The 22,679-nt window shown below is 47.8% G+C and overlaps 1 protein-coding gene across 1 annotated transcript in view; it reads right to left on the reverse strand.

Moving 5' to 3' along the window:
* LOC139764258 (laminin subunit alpha-1-like) overlaps positions 1–22,679 on the reverse strand; it is a gene marked incomplete at its 5' end in the record, with an annotated part of 177,102 nt that overhangs the window by 140,349 nt on the left and 14,074 nt on the right. The gene's annotated exons all lie outside the window — the stretch shown is intronic.

The raw sequence follows: 22,679 nt of genomic DNA on the forward strand, positions 1-22,679 counted from the left end.
ATTCCGCCGTGCTAAACCCAGGTACGCCGCTTCTACCTGTCCTACATCGACCTCTCATGTTGAGCATTAATCTCTACCTCTCCGTCCTCAGTGTACATGCACTTCTCACCCGCGACTGTGCCACTCCCTCCCATGCATTGTGCCCTTCCTTCTCAGCACCCTCCACCTTCACCTAATGAAACTATCTCCCCCTTATCCTCCCTACGTCCCGAATACATTTCCCTTCGTCTCTGTCGTCTCGTTTCCCTTCACTAACACCATGTATCATGTTTCCATTCCTTCACTCACGTCTGGTTCCCTTCACTCACGTCTGGTTCCCTTCACTCATGCCACTCACGCATCAACCAAACCTCTGGTTTTAACAACTTATAGCTCCTCTCACCTACCCAACACGAGCCGTAACCATTGCCCTTATGGCCTACGGAGCGAGCAGGATGTAGAATCATGGATCTAAGATCCCTAGCAAAGGCTAGGAACGATCATTATGTGGCACCGAGACAACTGAGCCCGAAAGACTGTGTACCAGTCGAAGGACCTGAGCATCAACCAGAGCAACTTCATGAGCCCTAAGACTTCAGGTCACTCAAAAATAGCATCACTGCCACTCAGCTGTCACTCAGGGAGCCCCGAAGATCCCATACCAGTCAAAAATGATCTCACCGCCAGTCAGATATGACCTCACTGCCAGTTAGCACTACTCAGTGAGCTCTGAAGACTATATGACGGTTAGAAATGATCTTATTACCAATCAATACAACTCGGTGAGCCCTGAAGACTGTATAACAGTCAGAAATTATTTCACAACCAGTCATCTCCATTCAAGCCACCATTACGGTTCACCAACTCCAAGGAGAACCACTCATGACTTAATTTCATACCTTGTCGACCTTACGGGCATAACTCTACCGTGATGCAAAAATCCATTAATATCATTTGTAGAGACAAGTGCCACTTTAACAAACTCTTACCCGCTTACAACGTGACGTTCACTTTACTCAGAAGCTTCCACTGACTAACGACTACCTCCACCATCAAATCAAAGTCGCCTGCGATATATACATGCAACTTGAACACGATAGGAGTGAGGTCATCTTTACCCCATCCCCAAAGTTTCTTACGAAGTCTAGGCTCCAGAACAGATCCTTCTCGAACACTAACTAGCCTTGAAGCGAAGGATCAGAGGGTTGATGGTCAACGGTGCGGTCAGCTACAACACAACACCCGCAGACAACAGACATAGCATCTTCGGCTGACACACCTACAGACAACAGATGACAGCCAGGTCAGCTGACACACCTACAGACGACACCTGCAACACGTCAGCTTCGAGGGTACGTCTTCCTAGAAAAGGATATTCTGAAGACATGTATATGAAGGCATACCATGTGATCATCCTTCGCTACTTCGCTAAGGAGTGCCCCCCCCCCCCCCCCTGCCCGGGGATAAGCCCGAGGATCCACGCCACCTGCAGCGCCACCTCCTGATACCACCACAGAGAATGTCCCAAGGGCGTCAGGAGACCAAGGGCTTGGTGCAGTGCGTGGCAGTGAAGGGCCTCGAGCGGTGGAACGCCCCTCCTACCAACACACAACAACCCTAACCATCCACCTGCCACCCAACCCACTGACACACCGACCTCCCCACCCAATGACACATCTAGCCTCCCCACCGACTGAAACACTTATCTCCCCATTCCCTCCTCACAGGGAGGGGCTAGAGCACCGATGTCTTTAAAACAAATGGTATAATACCGTCCTTGAACTCTGACAACCACACTTCTCTTTCCACCACCAAGTCTACTGCGAATCAACGGCAACTCAACACAAGACGACCCAGGATTACGACACATCTCTGTACAAGATCTACATCGCAAGGTCTACATCCAGGACGACCTTCTACGAATTCGTATTTATGTAAGGATCTACAAGAGTCCAGTCAAGCTCGGCATCAGCGACGGGATGATACCGCCTCAAGTCTGGCCCAGCAAGACCGGTGCAGGAGAAAAAAGAAAGAAAAAAACAACCTAACCTGTCGGACAGGATAGACTCAGTGCTCCACGACACATTCATACAACCGTCGCTGCTCCTCGACATCACATTCACACTCTGCGACACATTCATGCAGCCGTTGTCCTCCTCCACGACACATTCATACAACCGTCGCTGCTCCTTGACGTTACATTCACATTCTCGACGACACATTCACACAACCGTCAGTGATTGTCCACGACACACAGACAACTGTCGCCGGTCTCGACGACACACAGACAACTGCCGCCGGTCGTGGACACGTGTTTCGCAGCCTTGTAAAATACCGTCCCAGCAACGTGTTCGTCCTCGTCACCACGTTAATTGGGCAAATCAGTCCCGCGAGGAACAGCGTCTAGTGGGGAGGTCATTCTCCAGGAGGTCACCCTCGGAGAGCCTTGCGCTAACAAGGCCTGACACCGGCGCCACCCACCACCCGTCTCAATTTAAGCCCTGATAAGCGGCGGCCAGTGTGACGGGTGGAGGCTGGCGAGACGGGTGACGACAGTTAACACGGGTGAGACCGCAGGTGTAACCAATGGTGACACTTGATAATGACGGGGTGAATGTGTGACGGTTCGTGACATGTGACCTGGCTGCAACTGGCATGAAGGGTGGCGCCAAGCGTGACATAAGAATTCAGTTATGACAGGGGATAACTGGTGTCACGGATGACAATTAGCGTCATGCGGAGACAGTCAAGACCAATGCCGACCCGCATGACAGGATTGATTTAAAGCACAATTTGGTCGAGTCAATTCAGACCATGACTTACCTATTCACATTTTCTAACTTAAGAAAAAAAAAAGAGTCTAGGTTCTGTCTCTAGATGATGCTGAATGCTAATGGTTCTCGTGTTGAACATTTTCTTTAAATACACAGGAGTCCAGGGGTACGTAGGAAAAATAATCCTGATAACACACAATTCCTTCTTAAGGACCGTGGCTGGAAAGTCATCTTTCACCAGTAGCTCCTGGGAGATGGGTCGCTATCACAGAGAGCCGTTACAGAGGGCAACCATCACTCACCCACTCTGTCCAACTCCTCATCCATCAACAGTCAAATTAGCCGCGTTGACGGCTCTACCATCTACTGGCTACTGACACTACCACACCCGCCTCGACCCAGTCACTCTCCTGATACCTACATTCCTACCTCCCTCCTGCCCAGTCTGCTGCTGAAACCTCTCCTGATGACTCAAGTACCTTAGCCAACCCTCCCACAACCTTCTACTAAAACCTGTCATCTCGCACATTCCAGTCCACACCTGCCTCCTCCTCCCAACATTGACACCACCATCCTACCAACACAGGCGCCTCCTCTGTTCCTCTACTTCTCCCCTCCCATAACAAAAAGACAACCCAGGCAGGTAATCCACTCGCACATCCTCCTGTGTCATCTCCCAAGGATCATTCGAATACAGTACTCTACATTCACATCACACACACACACACACACACACACACACACACACACACACACACACACACATGCAGAGACCCGCCATTATCCTCCTGTATCAATGGGCCGAGATCAACACACCCATCTCTCGTGGGGATAATGCACCAGCGCCTTCTTCCATTAGCGCCATCTACTAAAGAAAAAAGTGACATATTTAGAAGCGACCTAACCTTACACGTCTGCACGTCCCGTCTTTAATTATAAGTGATGAACGAGACGCCCACAACAGGAGCCAACACGGGCCCGGGTCATGTTAATTATATTCTTTATCTTTCGTTCTTCAAACAGACCTCATCCCTTCGCTTCTCATCACAGAATCCTTCTCCCAACTCTTCGTTAGTTCTGCTTTACTTTCGTAAAATCAGTTTACAAGGAGGTCCCCTGTATTCGTGTTCTTCCACACTAATTAGTCATATTTGGACAACAAGTAATTACCATAATTCATATGTTCAGTAGGCCAGCCAGTTCGCTACACATCCTTCACTGCCATTGGTTCTAATTACCATTCTTGGCGAAAACCACAGCATGGGGGGGGGGGTTCAGAGGTCATTTGTTTATGAGTTTTGCTTGGGCTTCAGATATCCATATATACGTGTGAGTGTAAATATGAGTGAGTGACGTGTTTATGTTGTGTGAGGAGTTTATGTATGTGATTACTATTAGCGTGTTACGGGGAGAGAGTTTTACACTCGTGTTGCCCCGTCTCATAACCTTCCATACATCACGTATGTACCATAGTCATAACCTTATACATATACAAAGGTGCAAACCATAATTTCACGCCTGGTACTCGTTCATCGACCAGCTCCGAAGGTAAGGATGAACAGCTGGGGATGGCTGTGACCCGGGATTCTAACTCGGACCTGTTAGATTTTTTTGTGTGTGTGTCTGCGTGTGATTAAAAAACTGATGGCCTGCTTTTGTGATTTACGCAAGAGAGGGTAGTGTGGATATAAAAAAGAAAAGAACAGAGAGAGAGAGAGAGAGAGAGAGAGAGAGAGAGAGAGAGAGAGAGAGAGAGAGAGAGAGAACCTCACGTGCCACCCAACTACCTAAGCCCACACGCTGGACGGGGTAGCGAATGATGGATACGTAGGGAAAGATCTGTCAGGTGAGAAGACACTGGAAACTTGGGAGGATGAGAGACGGTTAAGGTGATAGGGCCGTGTGGCGGGCAGGGCGCATGAGGCAGGGGAGGAGTTGGTCTGCTTCGAGAGAAGGGAGGGTCGATCTCTGACTTTCTATGGTCACGAAGTCGGCGATCCAGACGATGCCAGAGAAATTGCACTCTGTAGAGCGTGTGTACACTGGGAGGAGGCTTTCCGACCGGGAGAGCCTTGGAAGTGGTCGCGTCTATCGTCAAACACACGTTCCTTTGGTACACATGAAACACAGTGAGGTTAGGTATGATTACTTCAAGGTTTTACTGTCCACGATTAATTACATAAGAATTAAAAAAAAAACTTAATCTGGGTAGTTTACTGCACACCCGCTCTAATAGTCTTATCAATTTCACAATAACCAAACTTTTTTATCAGAATAATAAGAGTAATCTAACACGAAAACAAGTTTTTAGAGTAACTCCCTCGACTAACAAACTTTTTCTCGCCATATTTACCCCAGAAAATAACAAATAATGATACGTATTAACGTAAACATGTATCACGGAATTATGAGAGGCAACAAGAAAGCCACCCCACACCCTCCTCCTTAGCTCTACTATTACGTGGAAGTCAGAGAACACGAGCACTTTCGCCCAGTGATAACCCTCCCACAACAGAGCAGAACCCAGACCACACGACCCTCTCACCATGGCACTCACACACCCGAAAACTATAGGTGTAGGAGGAGGGAGAGAGAGGCAGTAGAGATTGCATTAAGTTAAAGTAAGAGGGGAAGACGTACCCAAGACCCGACACACACGTTGGACTGGAAAGGCTTGGGGGAACTGCCAGCGACCCAGGGTGGGTGGCGGTGGTGGGTACAGTTATTAAGATATCAAAAGGTCGTTTGTCACGCTTGAAGAACCCAAAATCCTCCCCTTAAACGTCCTAAACAACTACAAGACCCGAGGTTACCAGTAATCAACTTATGAAGAGGCGGGACAAAAACGTGGGTTTCAGTAGGAGGAGGAAACATAATTCCTGGGGCACGCCACACGACGAGGGGATACGAACCTGGGTTCTGGGAATGGCAGAGTGGGTGCAGGGCTGGCGTAGGGTAAATGTTGATGTTGGTAGTCGGTTACTGTGGGGCCAACAGTGGGTAAGTGTGGGGATGGCGTAAGGTAAACATGTTGGGGGTGTGATGTAGGGTGCCTACAGACCTTTCATGAGGTTCTCATAAAGATGGCGTGAGGCTAGTATGGGATGGGACTGGGATGGTGTAGGATGTGGAGCTGCTGCCTTACCTAACTGGTTGCACCAACCTTTCTGGCTGGACGAGACGTATCGTCCACCCATCTAACTGTTCGTTGATGTAAAATTTCAAACACAGTACCTCTACATCCCCCACACAGCCTAGACCCCACCGTCAGGCACATGTGAGTGGCGACTTCGCCAGAAGGCCGACACCAGCACGCCAACGGAGACTGTGGTACGACAATTCAAACCGACCCGTCAACCCCGTCGTGTTGTATGTTGCGCACGAGGCTAGACACCTGCCCCAATTCCTGCTTGGGTATAATGGCCATTTAACCCAGGGGTCGTAAAGTCGTGCACAAGGTATGTACGTATATACAATCTTTCTTTTTTTTTATCTTGAAGGCTTCAGTCACAGGCATAAGTCCAAATCAAGGTCGGGCCTTAACAGAAATTGAGAGAGGTTAACGAAAGGAAAAAAGAAGAGCTAGGGAAAAGTATTCACGAGAAGTTGGAGGATGTGTCGTGGTGTTTGCCGATAGTTTTAGTGAGTGATGGGACGTGTATAATAACAGATATTTAGCAAAGCAAATGATGAGACGTCGCAGGTGCCGCCATTAAGTTTACAAACCAACGCAATCGTATGGTGCACGAAAAGCCCTTCTCACTCGTGTCGACGTCCTCAGCAGTAATGACCCTCTTGGCTCATATAATTACTCAAAAAGACTGATAACCGAGGGTGATCAATCACTTCTCCGACTAATGATGTTCCTTAAAGATCAATAACTCAAGGTAAGGCTGATCGCAGTGGGCAGCGTGGCGTAAAATCTCTCTTGGATTCTCTTGTCTTAATTCTCTCAGCTCCGATGTTCGCTATCTTGTCCAACATAATTGGTCGTCAACGTTCAAAGCGGTAATCATCATGACCCTGAGGGTGTGAAGGGGCGTTTCTTGAAGGAACGACCTGCATGACCCAAGCGATGAAGCGACTAGAAAAAGAACGGTCAAAACGACAAGAGCAACAAGCATTTGAACGACCAAGTATAAACGACGGGTACGACCAGGAGGGACGACGATGTGAGCAACACGGGTGCCTGACTGGGAGGAGGGACGAGAGACAACACGACCCGCTGCCACACTGGCAAATCCGAGTTTGCAACTGACCAGAGTGGGAAGAGGGAAAGGCTGGTACTGTCGCTCTCACTCCACCTCTCACATCTTATGCTCAGTACCACACACGACCGACTGAGAGGCAAGAGGAACTGCACTCTCGAGCGAACGACCATCCAAAGCCGAGTCAAGCCGGAGTGGACGATCAGACGAGCCAGGTGGAGAGGAGTAGACGACGAGCCGAGCCAAGCCCTCCGGAGGCACCAGGAAAACCCACTCAAGCGTCAGCCGCAAACACGCACTTTAATAACCAGAACTTGTATATGTAACGACGGGACACGAGAGAGAGAGAGAGAGAGAGAGAGAGAGAGAGAGAGAGAGAGAGAGAGAGAGAGAGAGAGAGAGAGAGAGAGAGGATGGGAACAAAGGAAGAACTGGGACAACCCACACGGGCTGTTCTGACGGCGACCAGACTAATTAAAAAGATATAAACACTGACCTCCCAACTCCACCTGACGTCTGAAACGTCTCCCAAAGATTTATCTACAACCCTAATGCTTGGTCCCTTAAGGACGACGCTACAACCCTTAGGCACGACGGTTCGGCCTTTGAGTACGACGATACAACTCTTGAGCACGACGGTACGACCATTTCAAACAACCGCACAACCCTTAAACAAGCTAGTACGATCTTTACCTACGCGTTTAGCCTCATCCAAATAAACATGCGAAAATATGTTACAACTACACACAACCCAATAACGAAACCAGACACCTACAACCATACACAACCCTACAAACAGACCAGTAAGTTACAACCACACACATACCAAACTTCCAACGACACTCGGAGGTCAATTACCGGAGTTACGTAGGGAGGTCGTTAATGATGTGTACCTTATGGTAATGAGGCTAGTGGTGTGTGTAGGGCATAGTTAAGGGAGAGGGGTTGTAAGGTCAGTCTGGACACACACACACACACACACACACACACAATGATCATGAGTCAGCAAGAGACCGTCTAGGGTTGGGCCCACTTGTCCGCATAGGTTCGAATTCTTGGCGCAGCAGTCGGCCCACATCCAACCCAGGAGTTCATTCTCCCCTCAGGAACTGGTCTTCATTTAAGCAACTGTCTCAGGATGGGATGTGTACGTATATGTACACACACGGGAGGAAAGACATGGTGCATACGCAAAAGGTCAAGAGACGGGGCAACGTGAACGTAAAACTTTCTCCTTGTAATGCACAAATAGCAATCACACACACACACACACACACACACACACACACACACACACACACACGGGGTCCGCCTGGGCACCGGATGTACCAACACTGGAGCCTGGCCGCCTCACACACACGGACGCATTTTTTATATTCTTGAGGTGTCGGTTTACTGCTTCAGGCCCAGGGCGCAGGACCGACCTGACAACAGCCCATATCCTGGTCACAGGAGCGGCTCAATACACGACCCACAGCGTCATCCATGACTGGTAAACATTGCTAAGTATTTAAGAGTTGTGTTACGTAACGCAACCACAGTTTTCGACGTCGAACTCTTCCAGCGACGGAAGTTTTCGACGTCGAACTCTGTGGCATATACCGGAAATATGGGGCACAGGATGTGAGGAACCCTGGATATAAGGACCACAAGATATAAACCAGTGGGCATATGGACCTCAGAATATGACAAACTGGATAAAAGGACCAGATGATACGAACACTACATATAAGTGCCATGATGTAACAAACAATGGATATAAGGACCAAGAGATATAGCAACCACTAGTTATAAGAACCACAAAGTATAAAAAGCACTGGATAAAGAGAACCACAAAAACTGAGTGATAAGGTAGATTTTACGCTAAAATTGAGCTGGTCAAGGTCATGACCTGTTAAACACCTGATGGATGACAGTAACAGCCTTACTGGTGATACCATCCAGCATCATGATACAAGGAATCAATTCCTATACCTACAAGGCGGCTGACGGAGACACATTGAGTAAGGTCATATGTATCACTCACGTTATCAAAGGCATACGCTCTGCACTCTGCTTCATACAGTTGATATTCCTCATCAACTTACACGTCATAAGCACCCCTGTTATTCAAACTAGAATATATCTCTTTGATCGCCACGTTGTTTATCGTATTATACTATATTACACCACAGGTGAAGCTCAGAGCTCGGGACATCATGCGTCTGGCAGCGATTAATATATATATTCTAACCTCAGAGTGATAGTATTTATCGTACCAGTTTCTTAATCCACACATCATAAAAATAGGAGCGATTATAGATTAGTTTTTATCATCATCTGCATAATTGTTCGTTCTGATCAAGTATCAAAATATCCAGAAAATCCACAGCATTTTGCAGAAACTCTGGACACAACTGCTCAGAAATATGCTGTTGGTGATCTGGCAACACGCAGGAGCCACAGTGCCAATCGAGATCCCGAGTGTGGCACACACGTCGACGTTGCTCTGGCCGAACCAGAGACCCCATAGAGTCAATGCCAATGACTCTTGTCTCTGCACGGCGCCAGCGCCTAATGTCTGAGACCCGACCAAGGATCTCGTCCAGCTTATCAACAGAAACTGATTGTATTTCTTAGCGTCTAGTCCTCTAATTTTCTTTTTTGACTTGTAATAAATTATTCAGACTTCTCGTGACGTCCTTACTCTTGATATATACATGATATAATCCATGTCTGAGAGAGAGAGAGAGAGAGAGAGAGAGAGAGAGAGAGAGAGAGAGAGAGAGAGAGAGACCCAACATGGTTGTGGTAGGGACGGACGGGCGGGCTGGCTTGGATAACCGTCGACGCACCGCAACAGATTACTATTTAAATGAGGAACCCGTAAGTAGTTAGGACATACCTGCTAAACTGGCGGGAGCCGGCGAGGGCACGGAGGAGGCGCGACAGAAGGGAACATGGCAAGGGTATGGCGAGAACAAGACACGAGGTAAACAAACAACTACGGCTGGCAATACCAGTGAAGAAGGTGGGAACAAGGAGTCAACACAGCTGATGCCAAACCATTTAAAGAAACACGTGAAGTGGTAAGTGTAAAAGAAGTACAGGACTACGTAGACCCCCGTATTCTATATCTTCCCCCGTCAACTCTAAAGGAAGTTCGCTCGTTCCACACCTCCCATGCTCCCGTCCTCTACGTCTTGCCTCCCGTCAACTCTAAAGGACTAAAGTCCGCTCGTTCCACAGATCCCTAGACTACACGATGGTCGCGCGCTACAACATTCCTCGCACAGAGAAGACGCTATCTCTCTCTGAAACTCTACGTCCCAAAGAGTGTCCTATTTCTTACCACTGTTCGAAGTCCCTAAGACCCTTAGAGGCTCCCGAAGTCCAAAAGAATCCCAATGATTCTCGAAGTCCCCAAACACCCCAATGACTCCCGAAGTCCAAGAGAGCCCCAATGACTCTAGAAGTCCTAATGAACCCTAGTGATTCTCTAAGTTCCCAAAGAGTCCCACTGACTCTCGAAGTCCAGAGGAACCCCAAGCACTCTCCACATAACTCAAAATTCGCTTGTAATCCTAAGCAACCCTTCTCTCATATGGGACAACGGAGGGTACCATCATTACTTCAGCTCTAAGATTCCTTGGGGGCCAACATCTTCCACAGCAGCTGCAACAGCTGTTAACATCGACACACCCAGTGGTCACAGGGCGCCTTCATCGACCACCAGAGGGAACAGGTTGGCATATGTAACGTAAAGTTAAACTATATTCACTCTCAGTCCAATCTCATTTATCTACTTCGACAACCATGCTAAACATCCCCTCCTACAATTTCCCTTACTCATCTACTTCTGAAGAACCTGCTCATTCATCTAATCTTAAATCTTTCCGTTCATCCACACCTACAAAATCTCCACAACAAAAACCTTCTACTTCACTGCTATTCCCCAACCTCCTCATTCATCCAAGCCACTTCCTACCCCGTCACCCATCCCCTCAGTCCGGACGTGCGCGCGTAAATCTGTCTGTTATTTTTGTAAGGCCATTAATTCCGTCCGTCTGGCATTTTATGTTAATTCACATTTACTGACCAGGCATTCCAACCATTTCCTTCCCTTTCCTAAGGAACCGTGTCTCCTCTCCCCATTTGATGACTACTCGATTTCACTTGTCATTTTGCTTCTCTGGCTTAATTTGTCCTTTCGTCATACTTTAATATCGATCAACCTTTTAGTCAAACAGACACCCAAGGGAGGACCACCCTACTTGGGAAATCCCTAAGATGAACCCCTAGCGAGAACATCCCTAAATAGGACGCCCACAGTAAGGATGCCTCATCTAAGGATTCCTAGTTAGCGTGTCACAGCGAAAACATCCTAGCTAGGATGCTCCAACTAGGACGCAAGCTAGGAAACCATCAGCTCAGCGACCCCCAGCGTGCAACAAGGGCGGAACCCTACCCACCCAGGAGCAATATATGGCGGTGGGAGGAGAGTTAAGACTTGATCCGGCTGAGATTAGCGATAATGGACACGATGCCATCTTGCACCGTCAGCCTGGGATGCTGGTGGTGACCTAAGCTTGGATGCGGAGGAAGTTCAAGCTTAAAGGTGAGAGAGGTGGAGGTAGCTTAAGCTTGAAAGTCAGGGAGGTGGTGGCAGCCTGAGGATGAAAGTGAAAGAGGCGGTGGAAGCTTCAGCTGTGTGACTGCGTCCATAACCCGACGCACGCGTCCGGCTGCTGCTTCTCACAGTTTTTGTGTGGAGATCGACCACTCGAGGACTGACCATTACAACACTTCCTGTTTCCCTTAAACAGTAATTTTACAATGTAAGAAAAACGTATGAATGGAATGAAGTGAGTGAGGGAACTGTGAATGAAGACAGCATAAAGAAGTTTAAAAAGTAACAGGTAACTGGAAATGGTTAATAAATCTCCAAAAAACTTCCTTCACTCACCCCGGAGATGAATGCCTCCACTTCATTCACTTCCTTTGCGTAATTTCTTAAGCACTTCCCCCTCCCCCCTACTACCCATACGGCTTCCTACGGTGACCTCTTCTCAACAAATGAGGGCAATTACGAGCAAGACCACCGCATCTGACCGCGTCCAAGTCGCTCCTCTCCAGGAACTTTCACAACAACGAACCAGGCCAACCATTCCCTCGAGACTGCCACTTCAACAACAAGTATCACACCACAGCCGAAGTCCAGCTGGTCCCTGGGCCGACACCAAGCCAGAACACTTAGATACAATCCTCCAGCAGGAGTCTGCTGGGCTCTCAACATTCCTTTCCCCTTGCTGCTAACATGAAGCAGCTGTGCGTCGCCTCTCTCGAGGATACATAGCAACATCTGGACCAAGATTTCACCCCTCTAATTACGAGCCGTCCAATATTTTCAAAGGTTCTTCGTAATCATCTATGTCTCAAAATAAACAACAGCCTTTGATAAAAGCTCCACAGATAATCTACATATATTTACGTGTCTTTTTAAGCTAGAACTCTGGAATGTTCCGGTGACTAACATAACATTCATATCTAATTCCGCTGCACACACAAAAACTCTGCTATGCTCATCCAAGCATGAAAAATCTTTTTCATAATCCTCAACGGAATGACTGGAGGCGAATGTAGCTATCTAGTATGGCTTCTACCCCGAGCAACACCAGTTGAACTTATGGTTTAAAGTCTCCACAAACGTATCAGTTTACTGTGACCGCCGTGTGTGTGTCTTGCTTCACACAAGTAAAGGGACGCTTTCCTTCCTTCCCTGACCATCGTCTTCCCTCCCTGTAATTAATGCCAGGACCCACCCTGCCTCTTCCTGGAGGGTGAGTGGGCTGGTCCACGTGGAGTCAGAATAGGGAGAGTGTGTGGGCCAGGTGAAGGGTTGGAAGGGTATCTGCCGGAAGGCTTGCTGTACAATATGTAAGGTCAACTCCCTGACCTCCTCACAGGATCAACCTAGCCATGAATGGGGAAGGTAACAGCCTTATGACCTGGTGGAATAAAATGTATGAAACAACTTCGACTCCCTGTGTTTCCCCACTCGGTATATCGTCTTTGGCCTTCTGTGTACCTACGGATCTTTGCTTCCCTGTGGTACAGAACCTGTGGTTTGCTGTGCACACGCGGATCTTTCCTGTAACTAAGCGGATCTTTGTTTTGGTACATTACCATTGCAATATTGATAAGCAATGACACAGATATTGTTAGTTCCGTATGCATTAGGCAGCCAGGCAAGAAGCGGTTACGCAGTCTTAACACAGCAACAATATAGAAAAAAAACTTCGGGGGCCAGCTACAAAGAGAATGACAGTCTTATCATAGGCAAAGAAAAAACTAAACTCAGTTATATTTCTAACCGAGCAACAAAGGAGATCTCAGAGCCCGTCAGCGAACCAAGTCATCCTAACACAACACGAGCCTGACCTCTGTAACTAGCCACAACCACAACACAGCAACAACAGAGAAGTGAACTCTAACCTCGCCAACTAGCCAGAGAACTCCTCACGCACCAGAAGCAGCAGCCTTTTCCTCAGTGGCTACCCGGATAGACGGACATTGTCCTTCACGCCCTGCTACCCATGACCCGACTTACTGTGGATGGGAAGGAACAACCTCTCGGATGTTTACTGAACACCTCCCACTGTCTCTGGTTCTGGCCAGACACTCCCCAGGGGGGAGCTACATGCATAGCATACCCATGACGCCCCAAGACCAACCCATCCCTTTCCTCAGCCAACCACGGAAATCAGTTCATTCCCAGCACCCCAGCTGTGGAGATCACCGATCATCTCTTCCCCAGCACCCCAGCATGAAGATCACCACTCGAGCCATGATGATCACCTCCTCCTAGCATCCCAGCCATGGAGATTCTCTTCATCCCCAGTCTCCCAGCCATGTACATACTCTCCCCCAACACCCTAATTCACGTAGACCACACCCTGTCACCCCAGCTCACACAGAAACCACAAGACAACGATACTGGAGACCACTCTTAACGAAGACAATAGGAAACCAGAGTACCAGGATACCACCAAAGCCCCAGGAGACCATGGCCCCAGGAGACTAACGACTACACTGACGAGTCGGATACCAAGCACTTCCCCTGACCGCCTCTCCCACCGTGGACACCGTGACCTCAGAGAAGAGGAGGGATCCTGAGAGCCAATCCCTCAGGAAAGCTGGAGAGACAACAAACCATCCATCCTAATCCCCTTCTCACAAGTCCCTCAGGTCCCTACATCCCTGAGGTCCTAAGACCCTTTGCAGGACTCCCATAAGACCCTCGCAGAACCGCCGGTCTTCAGTACCGAGTCTGTGTTTAAACACGAATAACACAATGGAATCCGTGTACTTGTGAACGCACAATGGGGTACACTACCATCGACCTCGATCCTCGAACAAAATCCTTTTTTGTAGACGCAGAGAAACAGACGCTTTCAAGAGTCAGGCTTGGTCCATAATATCGTGCTGAGACTATACACTTTTTGAATCTACATTTCACATACCCATAACTCAACGTCCATGAGAAACATAGGCGTAACAAAGGCCCCCTTGCGTGGCAAGAGAATCTATTAACATCTGTGATATCTTGCCCAGTACCGTCCAGGGGAGAGGAGTCCCATACACCTGGGCAATTAATGGCTTAAGAAATGAGTTATCTCAGGTAAACCTGACACGCACAACAGCTGACCAAACCACTGTATATTTAGGATAGGAAACCCTACGGAGGACGCAAACGATATGCGTATCGTATCCATAAAACATACGCAGTATTACATGGAAATGTTTTCCTATCCTCATTATCCCGCCCCGACCAGGGGCAGGTTGGGATGGTAGTGACAACGGCAGTTCTTTCATACGGTCCAAAACCGTGGTTTTCACCTTACAGGGAGTCCCAGCGGGTGATCCCAGCGCTAGGAGGGGTCTCAGCATGTGGTCCGGCGCTGGGAGGGGTTTCTGTAAGTGATCCCAGAGATGGGAAGGGTCACAGTAGGTGATCCCAGGGATGGGAAGGGGGTCACAGCAGGTGATGGCACAGATAGGTGTGGTCACAGCAGGTAATCCCAACTTTGTAAAGAGTCAAAGATCCCGATCCCAGTGCTTGCAGGGGTCACAAAGGCTGATCCCAGCTCTGGGAGAGGTTAGAGAGGACGATTACATCTTTGGAAGAGGTCACAAAGGCTGATTCCATCTTTGGGAGGGGTCACAGAGGCTAATCTCAGCTCTGGGAGAGGTGAGGTTCCTAAAGGTGATCCCAGCGCTGGGAGGGGTCGTGACAGATGACCCCGGCCCACAGAGAAGTGACAGAGGCTGAGCCTAATAAGAAGCCTCAGCCTCAGAGTTGATCCTAGCCTTCTGGTCTGTAAAGCAATGAGAGCAGGCGGTCTCAGGACCACAGTGGGACTGGTGGCAACGGGATCTCAGCGTTACTAAGGTCCTAGCAGGCGCTCGCACCCTCGTCTGTGGTATTTACCAGTGATCATGTTCTCGTAGTCGTTCCAAGTCCTATAAATTGGTCGTGAAAGATGGTCACAGACCAATGAGGGGTAGTGGCGGTGGTCTCAGTCCTAAGGGAGGTCGTACCAGGTGGTCGAGAGAGAGAGAGAGAGAGAGAGAGAGAGAGAGAGAGAGAGAGAGAGAGAGAGAGAGAGAGAGAGAGAGAGAGAGAGAGAGAGAGAGAGAGAGAGAGAGAGAGAGAGAGAGAGAGGACCTTCCTCCTGCCTGAACTACTGGAGAGCTTTACACACGGGAGGAACCTTGCCTTAAATGGTGGACGGACGCGGTCCCTTGTGAATACATCATCTGTCCCTCTCTAAGGCGGAGCCGCAAGCATTTCTGCGGGTACTGTGAGGTAGTGTAGGCAGTTACTGTGGTAATACACCAGTCACTGCCGCTACGGTACAAGACTTCATCAAACTAGCAGGAAAAATATGACGAGTCTGGGATGGATCGTCCCTGCAGGGTCTGACGTGGCGAGGACCAAGATGGTCCGCCCCTGAGGGCCCCTCATCTCAACAACTCACTGCCTACATAATGAGGAAACTCCCATCAATTGTCAACTGTTCAGTCATCAGCACAGGCGTGATGTCACCTTTAACTCATAGTAACTTATAATAGATAATATTGTTCTTTTCTACAAACCTGATGAGAATTTTTCACACAGCATTAAATCTTACAATTCATCTAACACGATGTCCTCCACACTTCAAGCAGGCTGCCTGTTGGAGTCGGTGAAGGAGATTTATCAAAACATATATGGAGACAAAGTATCTTTGACATAATGGAATATATCTTGGAAACATACTAGCTGGGGACTTGTCTGCACTTGATGACAAAAGACAAGTAACCTGTTTGAAAGAATCAAAACATAAAATGATCCGCTTTTTAATAAAACGAGCGAAACGTGCCACCTCTCCTCCGTGTTACAACCCAGAGGTCACCAACACTCCCCAGGGTAGTTAAGTGAGGTAGTTGAATCTATGCAACTGGAGCGTCCCTCGGGACGAGCAGGGACGCACACAGGACCTAAGGCGGTGCACCTTTGATGTCTGTGACACACACACACATACACACACACACAAGGGACTCCCTCCCCCCATCTCGCGTGCAGCACACCCCATGCCTCGCCAATTACAACACATATGGCGCTAAATCGCCCTCAAAACGCGAGTATTCTTAACGCGAATCCAAGAGAAAAAAGCACACGTGTTTGAGGATCGCGTGGGATACAGATAAGACAAAAGAACGCCACAATACATACTCTCTTCCTTTGTAAGAAACCTCATAAAAAACTAATTACTCCCGCAAGTCTACATTCCTCCTGTCAACGTGCTGCCATATACGGACAACAATCCTCCAGGCTGAAACTTCACCTCAGACATCACGGAGAAAGAGGGAGGGAGGGAGGGAGACTTCCTACCTTGTGTGACGCGACGCTTCTTGGAATCTGCCGAGCGGCTGGCTGCTTATCATACAGAGGAGGATAGCTAGAGGGAGGAGGGTGGATAGAATCAGGAAAGGATGATGGGACGGTAGACATATGATGTACGAGATGCGGAGGGATGGGATGAAGAATGAACGTAGAAAGCAGGAAGGGAGGAAATCTGTGTTAGAAATAGAATATGATGAAAATCACACACACACACACACACACACACACACACACTAATGTAGACGTAAATCAGAGGAAATGCTGACTGCTAAAGACTCAAACTGTATGGAGTAAAATGAAGACAGGTAAAGACGGAACCTCACGCGTGTAAAACCCATCTGCAATACTTGGGGAAAATGAAGTGACAGACAAACTAAGCCGACTGTTAGCGTAGCATATAACACTTGTAAGAAGGCCAGGAGAACCTGATCAAAGTTCTGACATGATTAAAAAGCAATCAGAATGGTGCAGGGGGCAATACAGTTCCCTCCTCCGCAAGGAAACAGACGGGACGAAATGGGATCTACACACGGCTGCAAAACACGTGAGGGGGACCAACACGCCACCATGTGGAACTGCCTCGAGACTGAAAACAGTATCTATGGTTCCCCAGTTGACAAAAGCGGTTATGTGACGCGTAAGAGGAAGTACATATCGTTTCATACATCACAGATCCAATTATGTCACGGGCCACTTGGTGTGCATGCACGTGTTTTTGCTCTGTTATCTCTGTTGCCCAGTAGCATAACCCCGCGAGAATCTTTAAAAGAATCTCTGTCCATCAACAGGTCTATTGGCATGAGAACGTTAAAACACGGCCATCAGTATCACGATCCATCTCTCAATATTCAATGCCATCTGTGGTTTCTAAACCAACAGAAGAAGAGTAGATACCCTTCCTAAGTCCTACAGAGGAATCCACTTCCCAAAGATTGCAGACAAAAAGTATCTAACTGCTCGTATGTTTTTGTTAAGCCTGAAAGATCGAGGTCTGATTCTCAAATGTACGGGAACCCTTGAATACGAAAGTACAGTCCATGAACACGACGGTACGATCCTTGTGCACGACGATACGACCTCTGAACGCGACGTTATTCCCCTGCCACCCACACCCTGCCACCACCACCACCACCAGTACCCTTCCCTCACCACACAGTCTACAAACACCTACAAAAACTGGCCAAGACCTGGAGTCCCCGACAAGCCGCCCTCGTCTACAAGATCCCGCCCTTCTACAGGCAAAATATTTATGTAAATTAGACAAAGGCAACGTATATCTTCAATTCATTTGTGAACACCTGCAGCGAGACACCTGCTTTCGTCATGACTCAAGTAAATAAAGTATAGTAAACATAATATGCCACAGATTAGCTAATTACTTTTCTTCTCATTTACGGAAGCAGCGTCTCACTCGTACGTCCTAACGAACCAGGCCTGCTAGAAATATCAGAATTTCCACCAAGAGGGACACCCCCGGTGGCGAGGCACGCCTACTACAGTCCTCCACTGCATCGGAAAGATGGATGTGGTGAGCAACGTCTTCCAATGGGAAAGAAGGCAGGAATGTCATCTTATTGTGTCGCGGAGGACAGCACACTACGACCACCTCCACACTGTGGCCGCAGGACAACAAAAAATGTTGTAGAAAAAAAAGTCTTAAATGGAATAACATTGCGAGGGCTACGTCCCTACAGTTGTTTCAGGCTGGGGTATAAATCTTGGTTAACAGGACGAGTGTGGTGCCGCTCTCAGGGCCACTGACGTGCCAGTGTGTGTGTGTGTGTGTGTGTGTGTGTGTAAGAGGAAGAAGAGGTTAAGTCTACCGACCCAGCTCTTCAGTGTGTCACAGGTCACTGCCCTTCTCACCTCACGTCAAAGTACCCCAGGCCTCGTGACTGACTAATCTTGAGACTTCAATTAGTCTCATCTGAGCTTTATTCTGTATTTCTCTGCAATTCAACTAAACACTTACGTTTCAAGCTGGTATACTCTGAAACACAGCTTTCAGTACGTCGTATGGACGGAGATAGACAAGTCAGAGTAGAGAACGTAAGTTCCTAATATCCTTTGAATACCCAGATTCAACTTGCAACATCAGCATTTCAATACATCAGAAAGTGAATAAAACTAACTCTGCCACTGTCAAATTAGAGATATTTAGATTCGGTATACACATGGATATTGGTATGGGCTGTGCTGCAAGCAGGAGCAGAGAAATGACGGACTCCTGTGGAAAGAAGTTCCTCGAGGACACTAACCCAACTTAATTACACAGAGGAAAAGTTTCAAAAACATTTCATAAAGAACAAAGAAGTGTTAAAAGAAGACTGCCTCACATGGGCCGGCAGGACTTATGTAGATTTCTCGATTATTATGTCCATAATTAAGTGTGTAGCTTTAACTCCTTGTTGAGCACGACAGTACGATCCTTGAGCACAGGAATAGGATCAGCGAGCATGACCCTTGCGCACGACTGTATAACGCTTGCGTACGATGGTCTGGCTTCTGATATTAAATATCAGGATACCACAACCAAAAGATCGTGGCGTCGTGCTTCTGAAATCACCCCACAAGGAGCCACCAACCTCCCCAACATTCTCTACAGTCCACAAGTCCCGTTCCGACGTTCCACCAGTCCTTTCCATCCCGAGCCACTTGTGTCTCCAGGTCTGTATAACCCTTAACCTAAACTCCAGACTATGTTAAGAATTTCCGAGGCTCGGACAGTAGACTGGTGGTCCAGCCGATGTTCTGAAATGGGTGACAACGCTTAGGACACTGAGAATTACCAACTTCAAGAGTTAGGGCTCTGAAGGCTTCAGATATCGTGAGACAAATCGAAAACATGAACGTAAAAATATGTTCATGCTGGACTGATATAGCTTTTGAGGCGCTTTCGCGCTTAAGGTGCGTCTACGTTGGATCTTTGATGCGGTAACATCTGTGATGCGTTGGGATGCGCATAACTTTTTCAATCATCATTACATAATTCGTTTTTCAACATAGTCATGTGTATAACTTTCTCAACCATCGTTATATAATTCGTCTTTCTACACGAGTTATCACAAACGTTTTAGAAGGCTGGAGACAGAACCTAGTTTCTCTACGGAACTCGGGCCAGTGGGATTATGCTAATGACGTGAGTATAAGGATAGAAGCGAGGGTAGGTAGTATCAGTTCAAATACAAGACCACCGTGCTAAAGGGTCGTACTCGACTCCCACATCAGACTTCGTGCTCAGGGGTCGTACCGTCGCGCTCAGGGGTCGTGTCATCATACTCAAGGGTCGTGCCATCGTGTTCAACAGATTAAGGCCTCAGAAAACAGCCGAGACTCGCAGATGTTTATCCTGCTTCGTGTGCGTCACCTCCAGGAGTTGTCCTAGAAATTCCTCTCCAGTTGTAGGACGTCGTGTCAGCGTAGGCGAGGGTCATAAGGCGTGACTGTATGACAGATCACCCAGGAATGTCTGCAGTATGTGTGGTCCTCCGGGGCCTGGCACCGGGATAGGTTAGGACACGTAAACAACGACTTGGGGGAAGCACCTCTGTAGGGCCGCGAGCGATCCATTACGCACAAGGTTCGACACTTAACCACGACCAGGACGACTTCACGACCTGGAGCTTTCAAACACACACACTCCACTCGATGAGCATGATAGCACGACCCTTGAGCACGAGGTACGACCGCTGAGCACAGCAGCGGAGCTTCCAGTGTATGAACATGACAACCATATTCCCTCCCAATATTAAGTTGAAAGACGTTTTGTTTCGTAAAAAAAAAAAGTACCGGTTGGCATTCGTGACCGTGACACATTCACAGGCCGACCAGGATCGAGCGCACAGACTCGAATCCTGATTACGGCAGTCGGTCCACAGTCAGCCCAGCTGTTCATCCATCCCTAGGGTTGGTCGATAAAATAGGTACCTGGCTCAGGCTAGGATATATATGTGTGTGTGTGTGTGTGTGTGTGTGTGTGTGGGTGGGTTGGGTTCTTTCGCCTGTTTCTTTGCGGTACCTCGCTAACGCGGGAGACAGCGACAGAGTATAATAATAAAAAAAGTAATATATATATATATATATATATATATATATATGACGTTCATGGAATGGCCATGATTAGGGCCTCAGCTGCCCGTACCGTTTCAGCTAACATAAAAATGTTAAAAGTATATCCCGAAATGGTCTAAGTAACGAATTACTAATACTTCACTACTCATCTACTTAGGAAGGAAGCACTGTTACTTCATTACTTACCTGCTCATCTAACGAAGTACTGCGACTTCATTACTTTTAAGTAAAGAATCATTAACTTATCTACTTAAGCAACGAGGGGTCGTCACTTACCTACATATGTAACGTCCTGTTACTTATCTCCTTAAGCAACGAGGGGCCATCACTTACCTACATATGTAACGTCCTGTTACTTATCTACTTAAGCAACAAAGTACTGCAAAGTGCACACGACCGTGACACAAGTGTAATGTATCCAACCAATGACAGTGACAGGTGAAACAAACCAGACCCGGTCGGGTTGACGAATCGCTGGGGTTCAGTAATCAAACGCAAAAGTGGCGTCTGGATTCAATCAGTTGATGAGTTGACTGTTCTCTAACATAGGCACTTCAAGCCAACCAACCCCTCTCCTTCAATCACAACTCTGGCTTCTTTATAATACTGTGAAGCGATGCTTTGTCTCAGAGTTCCGCTCTGTATGACATAGAATATACTGACTTACACTACAGTCCACTAATCACCTAACCTTTGGGTATGACGGGGTAACATTTGACCCGGCCTTTACGGGTCAGATTTAAGGTTTGATAATCATCATACCCAAGGATCTCAACGTCGTACTCAAAGGTCCTCCAGAATAACACCCATGTCCTAGAGATCGTACATGCGCTTTGTTCAAGTACTTAAGCATTTCTGTCGCGTGTGAATTCACGTCACGTGAGGCACAGACATTATCCACAAGAGGTGCGTGCCCTGACATCAGAACATTACAGGTTATCCAGTTTTCATTACGCTGTAAAAATTTGCCATTTTCTCGTGTACTCCCACCCATCCTGTGGTCGGTGGAACGAAGCCGCCCAGAACGGGAGCAGCTTCAGATTGTACTCAATCTAGCATGTTTATGATAAATGACTCTCAGATTCTTATAAGATGATGAGGTTTACTGCAGAGTTACCAGATTAGACCTTAGTAACGTGGTACTGCAGTCCACGGATTGAAAGTTACTGTAAAAGTTCAACTGGTGTCTCAAGAGTCATACTGCTCCAGGCAAGCACAGGTATATGACAGCCGCGCCGCCCTACCATCAGGTACGTCTCCAACCGACCTAAGCTCCGTCCCACCCTTATACCATTGCAGCCTCCACCATGACCTAACCTTACCATCCGCCTCCCACCACTGCCACTGCGTGATCTGAGTGCCTTAAACATCCCAGGTGAATCTGCCGTCGTTATAACCTTGTCTGTTGTCTTCCCTTTAGCTTCCCTAAGCCAGTACACCTTCACCTCCAGCACTCACACATAATACGACCTCAGCCACCTCACACAGGTAAAGCCAGTCCACTTTCATCTCAGTAACAAAGCTAGCCCACCCTTATCTCCCCAATAACAAATCCAGCTCACCCTAATCTTCCCCTTACCAAATACAGACAATTTTCGTCTCTTCTTCATGGAACCGTTTGTTGGGGGAAGATTTGCGAGACAGACAGAAAGCTGCAAGAAGTACATACAGATGTATGATGCACGTATACTGAGGAGTATGAAGGATTTATTACATGAT

Source organism: Panulirus ornatus, chromosome 49, assembly GCF_036320965.1.
Source record: "Panulirus ornatus isolate Po-2019 chromosome 49, ASM3632096v1, whole genome shotgun sequence".
Lineage (NCBI taxonomy): Eukaryota > Metazoa > Arthropoda > Malacostraca > Decapoda > Palinuridae > Panulirus > Panulirus ornatus.